Here is a 20,306-nt window from a genome sequence, read left to right on the forward strand (position 1 = left end):
AAGCGCCTCAGTTACCTGATTTGCTACAGACATCAGCCAAAAGACAGCTGTACCAACTGTTGATGATGTCTGAATTTGTTCTCTCCAGTCTGGAAAACCATTTTCCTCAATACCTATTCAGTTTCTGATCACTGTGCTATATTAAAAAAATCCAGTATTGGCAATTGATTTCTAAATTTGTACTGAAGTATTCAAACATCCACATTGTAACAAGCATTTGTAAGCAGGGTCTGAATGAATTCTCCCCCTGACAGCTAGCTGGGAAGGGGAGACACTTCAGGAGCAAACTTTATTTACATGAACACACCTACTCTGCTTAGATATCCAGCAGATAGAGCGGTGTTGCTCAAAGTGATCAACTTTGGCTGATGTTGAGTCACTTTAGTACTGAATGCAGGGGTAGTGAAATGCTGTCATCAATGTTGATGTCTTTACTGAACAAAAAAAGGGGAGCAGAATTATGTTTAACCTGTTCCAAATGAGGGGTAACCCTCAACTGAAAGGACCTTGTTAAGCCAGGGGCTCAAATACCAGAGCCCTGTGAAAGTAAGAGGGTAGGGGATAGGTATCCCAGGCAGGAGGTGTGGACTCTCCCTAAGGGTCCCCAGTTTGTTTTAACCTGTTCCTCCCCACTGTTCAAAAAAAGAGCTAAATAGGTTTCATTAGGAGCCTCTTCGTTATTTTAAATGCTCAGTCCAAGCTGAAATCAGTTGTGGTGGCACCGTGTTTTTGCCAAACCTGCTAAGAACTAAAAATCACAAAGAGACTGACCTGCAGAGGTCACAGCAGAGAGGCAAGTGACAGTTAGCTGGAGGGAGTGGCGAGCCGGTGGGAGCGGCCAGCGGGAGTGGAACAAGCAGCTGGTCTGGCAGCCAGTGGAGGGGAACAGTGGCTGGAGCAGTGAACAAGCAGCTGGAGGGAGCGGCGAGTAGTTAGCTGGGGGGAGTGGAATGAGCGGCTGGTGGGGCAGCCAGTCAGTACGTGTTCTCAGATGGCAGAACAAGCAAGGTGCCTTCTTCCCTGGGTGGGAGGTGAACTCACACAGATGTACTTCTGAACCCTGGGTCCTCACTAACCAAAGACAACAACTGTGTGTGGGGTATGGTGAGGGAGCAGAGGGGGGCACAGAAAATGAAATATTGATTGTAGAACTCAAAAACATGAGGCAGAAGGCACTGCCCCACACACTCTGGGGTGGGTGTCCTGCTCACAGTTTCATGATTATGAATCCTGCTTGTGGCATTTTCCCTAATTAATGCTGGGTATCTTCCATTCTTTCATTGAAAGTTTATTTTCTACACTCAGATTCTGTGCTTGCGAGTGGGGAAATATTGCCATTAAGAGGCACCCGTGGTGGTGTGTAATTTTCCCAGGTTACTGGGTGGGGGCTTGAGCCAGTTCTGTGTTGTGTTGTTGAACAGTAACCCCTAGATATTGAACCCAGCCGTGGCTGCTACCGGCTGCACCTGGCAGAAGCGTTACATATTGATACAGTAATATTTGTTTTGATTCATGCATGACTGCATGCATTTATTATAATGTGTTTGTGTGTGTGTGTTGATTCACAGATGCATAGAATGGGGTTCTCCTGACAACTTATTCTTGAATATATAGCATCAGATATGAATCCAAGCCCAGGATTGGACAGAACTCACTTTTGTGGCCCTATAGACATTTTATCTCACAGCTGCTACATCCAGGCACATATTCTTAATAAGCATGTGTCCAAAAGAAAATGCAAAATTCCATGCTCATTTCTGCCCATTCCTTGGATATACTCTGTAAAGAACTGATTTATCTTCTTTCTGCAGCATGATTTGTATTCTGCTGATATATTTTTGATTTCTTATGTCTCAACACAAAGTTTCTACCATTACTAAGAGCAAAATCATATCCACAGGTGTTACATAAGCCAGAAACGTATCCTCAGCTATATTTTCTGACCTAGCCAAGTGTTTCAGCCCAGCAGCTACGTTGTATTGTCTGCTCTTTGTCAGAAGCATTTCTGAATGTCCCTGTTATATTGGTAACTTCTGTGTTATTCACTTCTGTGCTAAGATGACATATTTTTTCTCAGTGGAGTCCATGAGACTTATTTTGGCTCTAAGCTGACAGAGGGGAGGGGAACCAAAAAAATAACCACCAGCTAGGGTGACCAGATGTCCCGATTTTACAGGGACTGTCCCAATTTTGGGGTCTTTCTTATATAGGCTCCTATTACTGCCCCACCCCCTTTCTAGATTTTTCACAATTGCTGTCTGGTCACCTTACCACCAGCACACTTCTGGAAACACTTTTTGGGGTAACTAGGAGAGATTAATTGTTGTTAGTAGAACTATAAGGGATCTTACAGAATAAATGCTATTTATAGGTCCTAAACAAAACCAAATTAACCTCAATTCACATTGGCACAAACAGAATGCGGCATACGTGAAATTCTTATGGTAAATGCAGAAGACACATAGAATATATCTTAATGTTTTCTATAGGTCCCCATCACCTTAATATCCAAGAGTTGTACATTAGATCTCAAAATGGGGTCAATACCGAGAAAGCTTCATGGAGTCTTCTGCTCTTCACCCTTTCTGCTAGGTTCTAGGATGCTCTACTCATTTTTCTTTTGTTTTTGATTTAACTTTCCATTTGTGGTGAGAAAGCCACCTGGTGTGATGAACTGACAAGAAATCAGGTTTATTGGTGTGCTGATATTTAATAATCAAGGGAGGAGAATTTTAGCTTCCATCGTCCTGCCAAAGATAACTACTTCAAGAATAATAGGTAGGCCCACCAATAAATAAATAAATAAATAAATAAAACAAATGATGCGTCTTAACTGCCTTAACTAGGCTGGGTTATGAGAAGAGTAAGTCTAGGTATGCTAAGTAAACTCTTAAATCCATTTCCTCAGTTCTTAACGCTTATTAAAGGAATTCTGCTGTAATGTGGGTATTACAAACAACTAGTTCCTCCCTAAGGAGAACTGATCCCTGTAACATCACAGAAGAGATGCTAGAGGGTCACAGGCATGTGCTGAAGGGGCATGGGCACTGTTGTCTTCTCAGCGAGGTGTGTTGTCATCAGGCTGCAGCAGGCCAACAACTGGGGAGATGCCAACAGAACCAAGAGAAGTTTTGACCCAAGCACTCTTCAGCTGACAGGTAGGTCTCCATACATGTTACAAGCCTACTGTCCTCAGATTGTTTCACAATATATCTTTCTTTAGCTAAGACACTTTATTTTTCAGTCATTAGGAGAGAAACATAGCTGTTTTGGTGAGTCATAGAGGGAGATTTGGTCACTGAGGTAGCTCAGACAATAACCATTGATGGCATCGAAGATCAAGACCAAGGCCTTGCATTATAAAATCCAGTGGAGAATGTGAAGCACAGGAGTGATGTACTCATCAACTTTTCACGCTGATGACTGGTTTTGTGCATAGTAAATAAAGCATAATTATCTCTAGAGCTGAGAGACTCAGTTTGCAATATACAGTAAATTTAGCTTCAGTCTCACTTATTTTCAGTGTAAAGTCATTAGTGTTAACATCCATTACCCTATTAGTAAACAGTGCATTCCAACAGTCAATTAGTCTTTTTTTGAGGGGAGTGGGTCCAGGCTTCAGCTTTGTGATTAGAAAAAACACCAGATTTCCTTGTTCATTTTTTGTGAAAACTTGGATTATTCCTTCTCTAGGCATCAGCAATTTGTATAATATAAAGATGCAGGAGAAAAAATACATTTTAAATATAAGTAATTGTAGCATTAGATAACAGCCTAAGCATAAGCAAACTTCAACTTCAAGTGAAAGACTGTTATAAATAATCTATATGTCCAAGGGAAAGAAGAAGAAAAAAGTCTGGGAAAAAATTTCAAAAGTCATAAATTTTGAAGAGAAACATGGAAAAATGTTCCATATTTTCTTATCTGCAGTGTCTGACACCAAAAACTTTTCACGGACACTCATGCTTCATCTTAATTAAAATGTTTAGCGTTAAACAACCTCTTAAGATTGAAATGCAGGCACCTTCAGTTTCCACTGTCCTTGTTGTTTTTCCATTACCTTTCACTTCTTCACATTTATCTTTCTATCTATTCATTTATTTCCCCTTTCCTTCCCCCTGGACTGTAGTCAGTGAACTGCTTCAATCTAAGAGATCCACACTCATTTTCTGAAACTTTCCTTAATGTAATTTGCTTCACTTTACAATATGTCTGAATATATCTGTCCACATCAGTGATATTGATCCACTGGCCATGTTTGCCAGAGTATCAATAGAGAGAAATTGTTTTGTATGGCTAGTGGTTCCCAGCATCCAATAATTTTCCTCTTTCTCAGGTAAGATGTGAGCACTAACTTTACACCATTCTTCTAAATATTTATAGTGGAACCTTTGTATGATCAACCACAGATATCAGAAATACCATGGATATCACAATCTGATCTTGCTGATCCCTGGTGACATGAGGAAATGAAAATTTACCAAGTCACAGAATATGAACAACATTAAGATGAAAGAGACACGGAAGTTGCCTAGTAGACTGGACTTGGGGGCCTGGATTATGAGTTCAGGGTGTCCTGGCCTTCAGGATGAGGTCACACCTGGACTGGCCTCTTCCCTGGTAACCCCTAGGTCTGCCCTTCTTGGGGCCAGGAGTCGTAGTTCTCGTATGGTTAGGGGGACCTGGACCCCACATAGGTCCCAGCCCAGGGCTCTGAAAGTGCAGCAGCATGAGACAGCCCAGGTTTGGCCACTTTCCCCGGATGACTTCCTACCATACCCTATGTCTCAGTGTGATATGATTAACTTAAACTCTGTACTTCAGAACCTCCACAGTCTAGGGTCAATGCTTACAGTCCTCTTGGGCCCCTTTCTTGTGGTTCTCCCTCCTTCTTGGGTAGAGTTGTGGGGGGGGGAGTGGGAGTAAAGGGAATGACTCATTAAGATCCCCTCAGTAGAAGCTTCTTCTCCTTTTGCTGCAGAGCCCCTCCAAGAAATGACCTCTCTCTCTCTTCTCCCACCCTTGCCTGGGCTTCTGAAGCTCCCTTTATACTTGTCTTCCCCCAGGAGCATGCTGGGCAGGGCCTTCCAGGCTCAATTCTGTTCTAGTCCTTCCCCCTACCTCAACCTTAGTGTGCGGTTTGTAAACCCCATCAAAAGGACACAAAAATAGAGATATATTAACTGTCAACTCTTCAGGGCAGGGACTGTCTGAAAATGCATATGTGCAATGACTGGCACAAAGGGGTTGTTGCAATACTAATGTTATTTTAAAAGTTTGCCTTATTGGTAGTTGAGGAAGCTTTCAGTTAGTTGCACCTTTCAGTTAGTTCACATAGCTTGGGATTAATATAGGGAAAAAAGCAAGGGTTTATTTATTCCAAATTATATAAGAGTGTGCAATGGGTGAGTCTACTGTGAAAAAATTAATGGAGTCAATGAGATGCTGATGGTGGAAGACCATCCTGCTGAGCAGGGTGGAAGCTGAACATAAAGGACAGCAAACAATGGATGAATGTAAGAGGAGTAGGGCTGCCATATGGGACTATGAAAGATCTAATCAAAATTGCAAATATAAATAGCTTTGGGATTTACCATGGCAATACTTCGAGGTCTCTATGTACTATTCATTTGTCCCTGGGGCACTTTTTTAACCACCTGTTACTTTTCTGTTTGGCTCAGCAGGTTATAAAATGCCAGTGTTTTCAAATTTGGGTGCCTAACCTTACTTTTAGTTACCTAAATAAAACTGCCCACAGTTTCAGCAGCACTGGTTTTCCACAGCTCACAATAATGCGTGAGCCTGAGACAGTGTGGAAGGTTTTTTGCATCAAAATTATGCAAAAATCATGATTTAGTAGGTTTTCCAGGCTCAACTAGATGAAATGCTACAATTCCAACTGAACTCCACCTTGAAAGTTGGGGTTCACAGCTTTGACATTTAGGACATGTGTCTAGAAAGCACCTAACACATTGTGAAGAGGAAGGTCAAATCAATGTGGATTAAAACCAAAGAAAATGAACTGTTGTATTATGAAAATGCTAAATTTCACACAACTATAATTGCAAGGTTTGTATTTTGTCAACTTTTTGATTCATGTGGTCTTCTGGCAGTTTTTACTGAATAGCCAAAGGATGCTGGAGTACTGTGAGAAATCAGGTAATTCATCAGGTGTACTTGGTGGAGCAGAAGTGTAGGACCCTCTAAGGTTTACTTCTTTCCCCTTCACCACTATTTTTCAGTCAGATCAAGTGGAAACCTCAACTTGTATTTACCACTTGGATTGAATGAGAAGCACAAATGTTGGGAAAGAGTAAGAAGGCAAAGAGCGTGTGCACCAGGTCCCCTTGCCATTCAGCCATGCTTCCGTGGTCTCATTTTCCAAACCTCCATTGTTTATATATTAACTGCTTGGAAGTTCAAGACTGAAATCTGTATCTTTTAATACTGCTTTGAAAACTGACAATCCCAATTATTTGCAGTGAATTCATCCTGTAGTGAAGGAAGTGATTTCTGCTGACAATTTAAATCATTCCCTGGAAAACCAATGAGTTAATTTTTGTCTCATTAGCTGTGAACTAAAATGCACTTTGCGTAGCTGTCCATTAATGTCCATTTCCCAGTTCTACCCAATACTTTACAGAAGCATAATTGTTACTTCAAAATCATGACATAGTATGCATCCATAAGGCCATATGGAATGACATTTTTGAGGCATACAGTAAGCAAACATATTGTAGACATAGGATATGAGACATTGCTAGAAGCCACTGCTAAGAATATGTATTTCACAGCCAAAATAAGTGGAGTCATAGTTTTCAAATATTTTGCTGTGACACTGTAACCTTGACTCCTCTGAAGAAAATGCAGAAAGACTAACTGTTAAGTCTGTCAGTTCAGCAATGGCATGGGGGAACATACTGATGTAACTAAATTAACACTATAGAATAACCCTATGTGTATAGAAACAGATATTTTTAATTGGTATACCACATAAAAGGGACGGATTCTCAATGGTGTAAGTTGACATTGAATGTTGCATGATGGGCCATTCCCTGCTATCTTTACAGGTGCATAACAGCCTTTGAAGTTTAACCTAGCTGTTTCTGCTTATGAAACGGACAGATAGCAGGTTCCTCTGAAGCAGTCACATGAACTCAAGAGTTACAGTAGCATGAGTCAGTGTTGTGCTTTACTCTGCAGTACAGCCTATAAATACATCAGCACAGAAGTAAAGAACATGCCACTTAGTGGATGAAAAAAAATAACTATTAAAAACCATCAAAGAAGATGAAAAGGAGTAAGTATAGATTTCATACTGTCTGTTTAGTGGTCTACAATGAAGGGAGTCCAGGCTCCCAAGGTGTGTTTTACTCTTAGCAGCCATTGCTGGTGTATTTGGGTTCAAAAATTATTTAGGGAGAAAAGCAATCCGTCATGATAAATTAAAGTGAGAAGGAACAAATGATAAAATATGGCCACTATCACAGTGAAGTGCAGAAGAGGTATCTAAGCTGGAGCTCTCCTGGTATATTAGAGGCCTGAGTACACCAAGATATTAAAACTCTTCTGATCTGAAGTTTCTTGATGCTCCAGTCACAATGGAAGGCCCATCTGCTGCATTTAGGAAGATTTAAGAAAGGCGTGGGGAGGGGAATGAAACAGCTGGAGAGATGCTGAATAGTATATGGGGATAGATGTTCAATAGTATCTAGGGGTGTAAGATATGTTGTGGGGGTGGAAAGTATTGCTGATTTGATTTTTTAATGATTTTTGTGTAATATTTTTGGTGGCCAGGCAATTCCAAGCCCAGCAAAGACAATTTTTTTCCAATATACTTTTATGTGTAGTCAAATAAAAATGCCCTTGTCTGCAATTTACTTTTCATGCAGTTAGAAAATTAGTTTAAACTTCTACCTCATTTTAATTTAGTTCATTTCCAGGAATTCCTCTCAGCTATCTTGACAACTTGTCAGATGATTGTTCTGTAAATGTACCAACTCAATAGAAGTATTTCTTCCATCCGCTGACGCCGACCCACTAACATGGTTAAAATTAGATCTCTCCACCTACAGATCATGTTTTTTTCTCATACGTATTATTGCTAATGGAAATCATTTCTTGTTTGAATGCAATAGTTTTTTTTTTAATTTCAACTAATGTTTTTTACTACGTGTTTGAAAATTACATAGTAATTTTTTTTCTCTAAACCACCAAATCCTTGTTAGTTCAAGGTGTACTGAAATTACTTGTATTATACCAGTTATATTTTTTTCCAAATGATAAGATTTCAATCAATGAGTACTTTATTTTTACTTTGAAATGGATGGTTAGTTAAAGAAAGAATAATGATAGATAAGAGTGACTAAGATGAGGTGAAACTGCTGAAGTTCTAGTCTCAAAGTCTATCATAAAACTCCCATTGATATAAGTGGGAACAGGTTTTGGCCAAAAGTGAGTAGGTTTTATATGACTTTTCCCTTATAGTTCTACTAATGACAATTAATCTATCTTACTCTTCAGCACCCCAGTTACGCTTGGCCAGGGACTCTCATCAAAGGCTTAATCAAAGTTTATTGAAATCAGCAACAGGATTTTCATTGTCTACAGTGCACATCCAATGAGCCCATAGATGGTCAGATTCTGATCTAAATTTACATTGATTTTTATAATGGAGTTATATAGTTGTATATCACTACAGCCCAAAGCCAATACACCACTTAAGTAGCAAACAAGTCTTGTGGGATAAATGTGAGAGAAGTGACTTGCCTAAGGTTACAAATGAATGCTGTAGCAGAAACAGAAGTTGAACCCAAACCTTCTTCAGCCCCGATGAACGTCTTAGCCAGAAGACCAACCTTCCTGTAGGGCTGAATTTCAACCGTCAGTTAAAGGTGCTTAGATGTAAATCTCAAACAACAAAGATGGAAGGGGGAAGGTTTTTATCAATGTCTCACTAAAAAGAAAATCCATCAAAGATTTCTATGCAAATAGAACATTAGAGACCTGGAAGACACAGAGTACTCTCATATCTCTAGTGAGTCAGAAAAAAACAGGATATCTGGTCCACTAACTATGCTGGAGAGACAGCCAGCACTTCAATAGCAAGAATATGGAAGGAGATCACAAACCCTCAAATACTTCTGTCAAAAATGATGATCTCAAAGGCATTGCTCCCCCAGGAATAGTAAGTCTTATAGTATGAACAAGAAAATAAAATATGCAGAACAGAGAACACTTTATGCTGAAAACAGAAAGTGTAATGCAAAATATAAGAAAAGATGTTCACTATCTCCTAAACGTAGCAGTAGGTATGGAAGAGCCCTGCCACCGTTCAAATATTAGAATAACTAGAGTAAGAGGATAATGCTATTAACATTATTCAAACCACCTGAAAACTGTCTTTAAGCTTGAGAACATGAATAGAGAATTAGGGATTGCAGGAATATAGAATAGGAAATCAGGGTGCTGCATGCTAAAGTGAATTGTGTACAATCTTAGTGAAGTGTGTACTTTTCAGACAAGGGATTTATTTAGCATGAAAAGAGAGAGAAACAATCCAGAATTTCAGGAAAGTTTTCTCTAACTGTAATTTGACGAAGTCTCCATCCTCAAAATAATTTTTAGTGATATAGCTACTCAGCAGTATAGTAACCAGCTACATTTACCTTCATTTTTAATTATAGGAGAAGAGTTTAACAATTTTTCTCTATCTTCAGAGATTTCTTCATGAACCCCCTGAACTAGAGGTCATATATCCCCTCTGCACTTAGTGAAACACCTTTAACTGTTATGTAAAAAATTAGACTTTGGGATACTTAATAGTGCCGCTCAGTAAAAGTTATGCATGTGTTTAATCACCTTCCTTAGAATAGTTTAGAATAAATTATTTGTTTTTCAAAGCATTAAATTAACAAACCATTACTTTTAACCTTAAATGCCTATAATTTCAGAAGTGATGAGCGATCACACATAAGAACAAGCATATCAAGTTTCACCAGTGTTTTATATGGTACAAAATGAACTGTATAAATGTTGTGTGTTCCATGATATTAAAGAAACTGTGAAGAAAATAAACTAGATTTAGAAGAAACATGATTTATGATTTTCTGAGAATTATGGTATCATATTAATCCTGGAAAAGTTCTACATTTTATTTTCCTTTACATTAATTACATTTCAGTCCTTGAATCTTCATCCTGATTATTTTTCTTCATTTCTTATCTTTCCTTTGTCCCTAATTCTTTTTTTTTTTTTTTGTGACACTAAAGAGGAAAAGACCACCTGTTTATCAGTTCTTTAAATATTTACGCCCTTGAAGTCAGTTCCTGATCTTAAGTGTTAATTAGGAGAGTTTAGTGCCATTTTCTCCAATAAAATACATGACTGATTAAATTGATATCAACTTTACCTACATCACTCAGGAATTTTATCATAAGTGATAACTGCCCTCTGGTTGTTAGGCCTGTATCCATCCAAGGGAATCTATTAAGGACAAAGGTCCTATCTGTGCTAAAGATGTTTTGCTGAATCATAGAACATTAGGGTTGGAAGAGGCCTCAGGAGGTCATCTAGTCCAACCCCCTGCTCAAAGTAGGACCCCAACTAAATCAGAATAGAATATATGTGTGTGGATGTGTATATATATATAAGAATGTATGTCAGGCTGTCCTTTTACCAAAGAGAATGCAGCATCTACTTTTTATGGCATCTTGTCATAGCTCTGTCTAAGCATACACAGATTCACTGGACATGATTTTCTTTTTTAAAGGGGCATATATTATCTTGGCATTCATATCTAGTGCCATCCTACATTGGGGTTTCATTTCATGTAAACTTGTGTGCACTTTTTGCTTGATATGTAACACTATTACAAAGCATGTCATGTTACCATTGCATTTGGAATGTATTGGAGTGGACAATGTTCACTTTGAAGATTTTTACGCTATCATCCTTCTTGAAATAAATGTTATGCAGTGTTACAGATTTCTAACCTTTCCATGATCAGGAAATTCCAATATACACTTCAGATTCCCCACCTTAGCGTTTGGTAATTTAACAATCCCCCAAACTTAAAAGCCCACTCCTTCCAGGTAACAAGTCCAAAAAAAACCCCCCCCACAAACAGTTCTGTTCCCTCCTTAAACCAGAGGCCTCTTCTCATGCATCTTTCCCATTGATGCAGAAGAGCACAGGGTAAGACTTGTTCCCACCATCTCTAGAAGTTACAGCCTAGACCCATAAACAAAAACAGGTGCATACACCAAGCCCACGCTACTTCTCTCATCCCAGCCAAATAGGCCCTCTCTTGCGCTCTACCCCCTTCATCTCATGGTTCAAGAGCAGGTTTTTCTTCCACTGACTTACTTCTCCACAGGGTTCCTTCCTTTCCAAGCCTCTTTTTCTATGGTCCTTTTCAGGCTACAACCTCCTTCTAGTCCTTTCTAACCATGAAAGCCATTCTATGGCTCACTTTCTCCAGAACAAACCAAGTCTCTTCTTGGCACCTCTCTGTTTTCAGTGATGGTTTTTCTTCATAATCCTTGGTATAGCTTGCTGCAGCCTACAGTTCCCAGGGTCCTTCTGGGAACTATACCTCCCAGAATTCCCTTGTTCAGTCTGGAACTGGGACCATATCTATACTTGGCCTATAGGCTTTCAGAGGTCTGGTGCCTATAATATGTAGTAAACTGTTGCTATTAAATCTGCCCTTTTTGGGGAGCACAGAGTTCAAAATGCACTACTTTAACTAAAGGGGAGTAATTACTCACTCTGGTCAAGGTTCTGCCACCTTCATAAAGATGATAGAATACTTGATTCCAGGAGTAGCCCCAGTTACTTCAATGGGACTTCTTGAAGAGTAATGGGCTACCAAATTGAGTGTGTGTCTGCTGTTTTGTGTTGATGCCAGCCAATGTTATGACCAGATTCTGCCACTGGTATGTTCTCAAGTAGCTCACTCAGTGAGGAATTCCACTGATGTCAGTAAAACTGCTTGCACAATAAGGGTGACAGAATTGGACCCTTAGTGAGTCACAAGCCAGATCGTGAACCCTTTATTCACACTATTTACAGTTAGACTATTGGTGTGAATAACCCCTCATCAGTGTGTGTACAGTCTGGCTCCAAAATTGATAACTCCATGCCTCTATGATCATTTGTGTGGATAACATGAACTCTACATTTGTTTTAGCTCTAAATCTGGGCCTGAAGAGAATAACTAGATATTGGTAAAACCCTTGTTTTGTTTTTAATTACAGCAATTACTTTTCCTAAATTGTAACAACTAAGTCCCCTTTAAATATTCTTCAGGAAGGTTGCATTTGAGTATAATATTGAAACAAAGTAAACACTATGCTTGATGTCCCTAGTAATCCACAAACGGGACATCTTATTTTCATAATGTGGCAAAAATATATATTCCTTGTCCAAAAGATGAGCACTCGGTTACTACTTGGCCCTCGTCTGTGTAAAAACAATATATTGGATGCATATTAATAGACAAATAAATTATTCATTTTTATCTCTTCAGAAGAAATGAATACTGTACCATGAAGTAGGCAATTATTTTCCCCTTGGTAAATTTCAGAGTTTATTTTTATTTCTTTATGCATAAATGAATATTATGCACATTTACTCCCTAGATACAGATGTAAAAATGATAGCATAAGGAATTAAAATACTCATCCTTACTTATGGGATGTATGAAAAAGACTCTACTCAGTTAGACTAGTGGCATCAGTGGAGGTCCTCCAGATTATACTGGATTAACAAATTGAATTTGACCTTTAATGTTTAATATTAGGTTTTATTTAGCAAGAGTACTAATCAACAACATTAAAAAAAACAGTGCTGTATTTGAATCTCTACTTCCAAACACTTTCTTTGTTTTTTGTTTTCATCATGACAAAGGAAAGCTTATGTGTATGAAGTATTTTTATGTTCAAAGAAATCATCAGTTTAGAATTTGTAAAGGTCTTCAGAGTCAGGTTACTTAGAATTAGAGCTGTGTGAGAGCATTATTTCCTCCCCTCCATCTTGAATTAGGACAAACAGTTGAAATCTCAAATATTTGCAAGCCAAAATACTGATTTTTCCAAAAAAATTAACCATCAGTTCCACTTAGAATTTTATATACAGTAGCTGTCAAAGGTTCTTATTTTCACTATGATCACCTTGATTGATCAGTCCTTCAGCCCTCATATAGACTGTGCTAATCACAACACGTCTTCCATTCTTCTCTTATCCTGGCCTTCCTTCTCCATGTGAGGCCATGTCTTTTCACGATAAAATCTTCCCATCTCTTTGGAGGTCGGCCAAATGGTCATTTCAGTTCCCGTGGTTACCACTCGGCAACAGCTGTAGTTCATCGATTGTCAGTGAGCCTAGCTATATGCCCAACTTATCACATTTTACTGTACCCGCTTTCAACAACGTCCTGCACTCCACTTTGCTGTCTGTTGTCTGATCACTTCACGATCACCTTTCTTGTACAGAAAATAGTGTTGGACTCCTTCCAGATGGATAGTATCTTCAGCATTTCCAAGTAACTGCTAAATCTCTGAGCAAGGGTTTTCCAGAGGTCATGGCCTCCAGCTCTTATCATTTCAGTTGTCAGTCCATCTTTTCCTGGAGCTTTTCCTTCCCTCATTTTGTAAATTGTATGTTGAACTTCGCTGATGAGGATCAGGAGTATGCGTTCATTGGTCTGTTGAAGTGTTGGTAGTGGGACATTTATTTGAGATGTGAACAACTCAGTGTAGAAATCTTTGCAGACCACTTCCATCCCTCTTCTGTCAATTACTGCTTTTCAGTCCTTGTTCTTCAGTGCCTTTATTGTCGACTTGTATAGCATCAATTCTGGTTTACATTTTTTGAGGATTCTGGAATTTTCAGCCATCTTTAAGAGCCTTTCATTTTGGTACTTCTCAACGTCCTCCATTAGTCTTCCTCTTATCAGCTTGCAAAGGAGGGAGTTTGTCGCCATCATTTCTCTTCATATTCCTCCACTTCTCTAGCAAATTCCTCATTTCCTCCAAGATCCTTCCCTTCACTCTTTTTGGTCTTTCTTTCTCAGCTAATTTCATGCATTGCCTTAGCTTAGCAGCAAAGTTTTTATAGTCTTCATCACAGTTATCTATGTGACTCCAGTCTTCCTTGGAAATGTTTGCTTTCAGGATTGCCTCATTGAATATTTTTGGCCCCTGTCTCTGATTTTCCATTTATAGCGCTTAGTTCTTCACCTTTACATTTAAGTCTCACTCTGGTATGGTCACTACTGGTGTTGAATGATGGCACTACTAAGATGTCTTGTACAATGCACCACTTATCAATCAGAATATAGTCAATCTCATTCTTGTTCTTCACATTGGGCATGATCCAAGTCCACCTTCTCTTGGCCTTTTCTCTTAAATCAGGTGTTACGAATGAACATTTCTTTTGTCTCTGCCAAAGTTGCCAGTTGCTCTCCTCATGAATTCTGTTCACCAATGCCATACCTTCCAATGAACTTATCACCTTCTTTCCCTCTCCCGACCTTGACATTAAAGTCTCCGATTGCAGTTGTATACCTGCATTTTTGAGCGAGGGTTTCCTCAAGCTCCTGATAGAATTCATCCACATCATCATCTTCACTTTTGCTTGTGGGAGTGTAGATATGGATAATCTTGAGGGTGCTATTCTTGTTCAGTTGGAGGTACAGCACCCCGTTGCATGATGATTTACTTGCAGGAGATGATTTTGAAGACCATTCCTTGTTGGTGATAAAACTGATTCCTCCAACAGTTCTCACGCCTTCATCTTTTCCCAACATGATGCTGCTTCCATCTCTCTACTTCACTTCCGTCCACTTTTTGTCATGTTTTGCAGAGAGCAGTGGCAGAGAAACAGAGGTAGTGGCAGCTGTGAGTCATTTGCAAAGGCGGCAACAGAGGCATTCCTGTGAATCCCTAAGATCACTGTCAGTTACAAACAATTTTGTAGTCTAGTTAGCGTTCCTATATTCCCCATGGAAGGGCTAGTTTGTCTGACAGTTACTATAACATCTGCTATGTAAACACCAACTCACAATACAAACATCAGGATGGCAGCTTAAATAAAACACATACCTGAAAAAGCACAGGCCACAAATCCCACTGGAGCTGTTAATACAGTGGCAGCTCTGTACTGGGGAACACCACAGAGGCGTCTTGAATATAATCGGCAGCCTTCTGTGCCACTCAAACCTCTGCAAAATCCTCAAGCTTTCAGGTGCCACACAAGCACAAAGCCCTCCAGGCTTTCTCAGAGGAATTTCTTATTCTGACTTACTGTGTTGCTGCTGCTGCTAAAGCTGACTCACCAGGCATACACATATCAGTGATTTTCTTCCCTACAGGTCAACATGACCATAGTGAGGGGGACTATCCCACACAAATGGCGAAATCACGGCTCTGAAAAGCACTGGCTCAGTGTACCTGTGCATGAGGAACTGCAAAGCATCAAATGCTTCCCCAAATTCCTTTCCCTGTGTGTGTGAGTAGGGAATAAATCCACTGGTGACATCTCTACTAATGCAGTATTAGGCACAGTTCCTGGCAGTGGGTCTGTGGTTACTTCCTTTCCTCTATAGGCTCTGCAAGGGTTAGCTGTGTCATGGTAAGATTATCCTCTTTCGGACATAATTTATCATGTTTCAGTTATGAGCAATTCTACTGACAAAAAGAAGGCCAGATCAACTGTCAGAATCATCCTTAATAATTAAAAATCAGCCTCTCTCCTTTTGTCTCTTGATTAGAAACAGAGGGTCTTGTTTTTTCTAATGTGTTATCATTTCATTGGGAAAAGTGTTAGTACTGAACACTGTATTCAGTCCTGATAAATATGTGTGGTGTCAGTCAGTCAGTCAATCTTGACCCAGACTCTAATTAGTCCATTAAATTATGCTTTCTGAAGCCAACTGGCAGTTAGGTCCTAACCACTGCGCCCACAAGGTTACCTGCTCAAGTCAGTTTGTAGAAAATTAGAAACCACTGGAAACATGTCTCTTCTTATCAAACATTCACTCAGCTAATGTGTGTGTATCCTGGCTATATAAAATACAGAGCTGTGAAAATTAAAGCCTTTTTTTCGATGTGAATTTTCACATGCAAAATTCTCATATTGTGGCAACTATTGCCCCAAAAAAATTTCTAAATCCTCACCCATTTGTCCAATGCAGAAATTCACTGCCTTCACTCTATAATTGCTACCTTTTCTCAGACATCAGTTGAAATTATGAAAACTACCTTTTATTTTCATGGATATTTGTGAAAATCTGAGGCAAAAATTGCACTCTGTTGTTTGTAATGAAACTTGTGATATGGCCTTGTATGGCTCTTGTATGGAAGAAAACAAAAGGGAGCAATGCTGGTAAATTAATGTTAGTAAAATAACTAACAATGCTGCAAAATCCTACCTCAATGCCTCAAAATGGTGCAGCAGTGACCCTGGCTTGTCTGACAATGATGATAGTGGGGTGTATTCTCCAGTAGGTCCTACCATCCTATTAAGTTGTCACACTGCCAACCCAAAGATGGGACAGTTGTCTTTCTACTTGAGGTTGGTGCTAGCTAAGCTGAGGAAGTAAACTTGCCAGTGACAGCATAGTCAGTGGATGGCTGAAGAAATGGCTAAAAGAACATGAAAAAATGGACCCCAGTTCTTTGCGTGTCCCTCAGTCCATTCAATAGTGGCGATGTGGAGTTCAATCGATGAGAGGCTGCTAAGATTCTTAGGGGCAAGAAAAAGGACTGCCCTCTCAATGTGTACCTACAGCTGCAGGATACTGACAAGGGATGACTTGATCAACTATCTAATGGAGGAAAAGGCGAGGAAGACTGCAATGTCCTTGGTCTGCCACTGCCTCTCACTGCTCCCATTACATCAAATTCTGAAGTTCCACCACTTAACCCAGCCCTTAGTGATTTCAGAAGGTAGTAGGGAACCTCACAGCCAATACCATGTCTGTACTGCCTTTCACTGTCCCAGCACAATATCTAAGGCTTAGCCTCCAGATCTAGTCACCAGTGAGGGCAACTCTAGGAATCAGCATCTGGAAACAAGGACTCTCAGTTAAGTCTAATCAGCTCTGTCACTAAATGCTGGAGAGGAGTAGATCAAATGGTATCTAGGGGCTTGTCTACACTTACTAGAGGATCGATGCTGTGGCAATCAATGCATTGGCAGTCAATTTAGCAGGTTTAGTGAAGACCCATTAAATCAACCGCCAATTTCTCTCCCATCGACTCCTGTACTCCACCTGATTGAGAAGAGTAAGGGGAGTTGATGAGAGAACATCTCCTGTCAATGTCGCATAGCATGGACCCTGCAGTTAGTAGATCTAAGCGACGTCGATCTGAGTTATGCTATTAACGTAACTCAAATTTTGTAGCTTAGGTTGACTTTTCCCTTTAGTGAGACAAGGCCTAGGACTGTTTAGGCAGAGCCTCCACCAACAGGTAGCAACACTTCTCTCCACCCACTCTTTCCTTCACTGGGATTTTGCATCCCTACCACCTGCTTAGCAAGTGAAGTCTGTTTATGGTGTCCCCCTCAATAATTGCATGCTAAGCACAGTTCTACTGCCCTTTACTCATACAATAAGTATAACAACATTTTGTTACCTCTGCATTCAAATACTAGAGTGATCTGTAACGCAAACTAGCCAAAATTGATCATTTTGGCAAAGCAGCTCCATCTGCTGCACACCTAGGCAAAGTAGGCATGTCTATGCAATCACAGCCTGGTCCTGAATTCCTTTCCCCCAGTTCATCCTAAATGTCAGGGGAGAACTGACTCAGATTCCTACTTACAGCTGAACTCAGGTCCACAACATACACAAATGTGAATTCTCTGTGAAGGCATTCTAAAATGTGTCCTCTGACTTCCCAGATGCAGTTTGTGCCCCTTCCCAGCAACGGAAATTGAAATGTGCACACAATTTCCTTATAGCATTTCAAAGAATATTGCTGCTAATCCACTGTACCACTAATGAATAAGGTGAAAGTACTGGAACATTTATTTTCCATTATTATTATATATATTAGTATTGGAATAGGCCCCAGTGGCTCCAGATGAGATCGGGGCCACATTGCGAAAGTCACTACAAATATAGAGTAAGAGACAATCTATGCCCAGGAAACAGTTTCCAGTCTAAATATGCAAGATAGATAAAGGGTGGGAGAGACAACAAAGGCACAGAGAGTTAAAGGGACCTACCCAAAGAGTGGCAAAGGTAAGAAGAGAGCCCCGGTCTGCTGACACCTAACTGAATGACCCCTCCACTACAGTATTGCCTGTCTTTCTACTCCCAGCACTATCCTTTCTTATATGGAACAGCTAACACACATATCAGGAGCTGAGCCATACCAGCAGTTGACAATGTGTAAAATATAAAAAACATAATGAAAGGTCACAGTATGCTTTTGGGGAAATTGAACCAGGCAATTCACAAATTCCTAGAACTGATCTTCTTAGAAAGAAATACATAACTTCCTAATGCTTACAGCAAAAATTCTACATTGTATTAAAGAGGTCCATCACAAATCAATGTACAAAAAATTACTGTTAATATAGATGAGATCAACAATCTGAAACAAAGAAATATTCCTTTCCATATTTACAGCTCAAATTTAAAAGAATGTAATACAGTAAATGCCTACTTACTTATGTGCTATTAAAAGCAAAGTTTGGGATAAACTGGAAACAAAATAGACATTTATCTTGGTACTGCAAAAGAAACAACCACCAATTATTTAATGAGAATGAGATAAAATATTGGCAAATAACTACTATTTAAACTGTTAGCTGTTCTTAGTAGATTTAGCAGGGGTTTATTTCATCAGTGTCACCCCAGTATGTAAGAAATATTGCAATGTGTTACTGATAACAGAAAAATATTTCCCTGAACTGTACAGTGGTGAATGAGTAAACAAAAAGCAAAACAAAAGAATGTGTTAAAAGTGTGTGGTTTGCAGTGAAAAGTCCTAGGGAAAATAATATGAAACAATAAATAAACACTGACAGTCCTGCATTTATGAAGCTTGTGGAGAGACAGAAAAGTAGGGAGAAATACCTGTGGTGAATATAAACAGCTTTAAAAGCTTGCAAAGAAAACTGGTGCCCAATGTTATTTAGGAGACTGGAGAGCATTTGGGACAATCAAAGTGGACCATTTTACAAACACTCAAGGAAAAAGATATGATACCAAAGTACCACAGATATGACAGTGTCTTGGTTTGTATTGTTGGGTCTCTAATAATGTATCTTCTGAAGCAGTATTAAGGAAGAAATTTAAAGTTCTTCACTTTAAAAAAGTGAGCAAAGCAACCACAAAAATTGCCTTGAGGGAGTGAAATTGTGACAAGCAACTTAATAACAATACAGTGAGCAATTTTTAAAAAGAGAAAGTAATATTATTTACTCAAGGGACTAATATAAATAACAAATATTATTCATAGAGATAGATCCAAGTTATAGTACTTGGCCCTCAATCTGGAACTGCTTCAGAGTTTGTGCTGGTTCAAATCTGGGGGTTTATTTGGGACTGTCTCAGATTATTGATGAAAATGAGAAAGAAGGCTTGGGATCAGCAGCATACGTTGTACAGGATATTGTGTTCTTCAGTCGAATATCAGAATGCATTTTAAATAATAAATGTTTCAGTTGTTAAATTCATGCAAACTTGAGAGTGAAAACCTTTCCAAAGCCCACTACACAGAAAGGTATATTAGTGCTAGTCCTGTCCAGTCTGTACCTGTGACCTGGAGGTCCTAGGGCAGTGCTTTTGGATATTTAATTAGAGATGTCGTAGAGTTTCATAAATTGAATTTCCAAAATGCAATAACAACTATATTACATCATAATGAGCTTTCCACCACACTTTGATTTGAAACAAACACACAAACACATTTAATTATTTTTATATAACGGAAATAAAGACACATTACCTTTCCCTTGTGTGTAATTACCTAGCCTTTTATATGTGCACTGGGTGGGAAAATCTAATATATTGTACCCAAAGTTTTTCTGTCTCTAAAAAAAACAAAAAACCCTCACCTTCCCTTCTTCTATTTGGTGATCTTAAATCAGACTCCCGGATATAGATTAGGGTGCCTAGAATTATTATTAAGAAATTATTTATGATCTTATCTCCCACACCCTGGCTGTCGGCAAACCCTATTGGTATGACCTTCTCTCTTCAGAAAGTATGTCTAACTCTTAATCTCCTCTGCTAAAATGAACATTCATGCCTCAATTATCTCTCATCTTGCCTAATGCAAACTCCA

Source organism: Chelonia mydas, chromosome 1 (assembly GCF_015237465.2).
Source record: "Chelonia mydas isolate rCheMyd1 chromosome 1, rCheMyd1.pri.v2, whole genome shotgun sequence".
Lineage (NCBI taxonomy): Eukaryota > Metazoa > Chordata > Testudines > Cheloniidae > Chelonia > Chelonia mydas.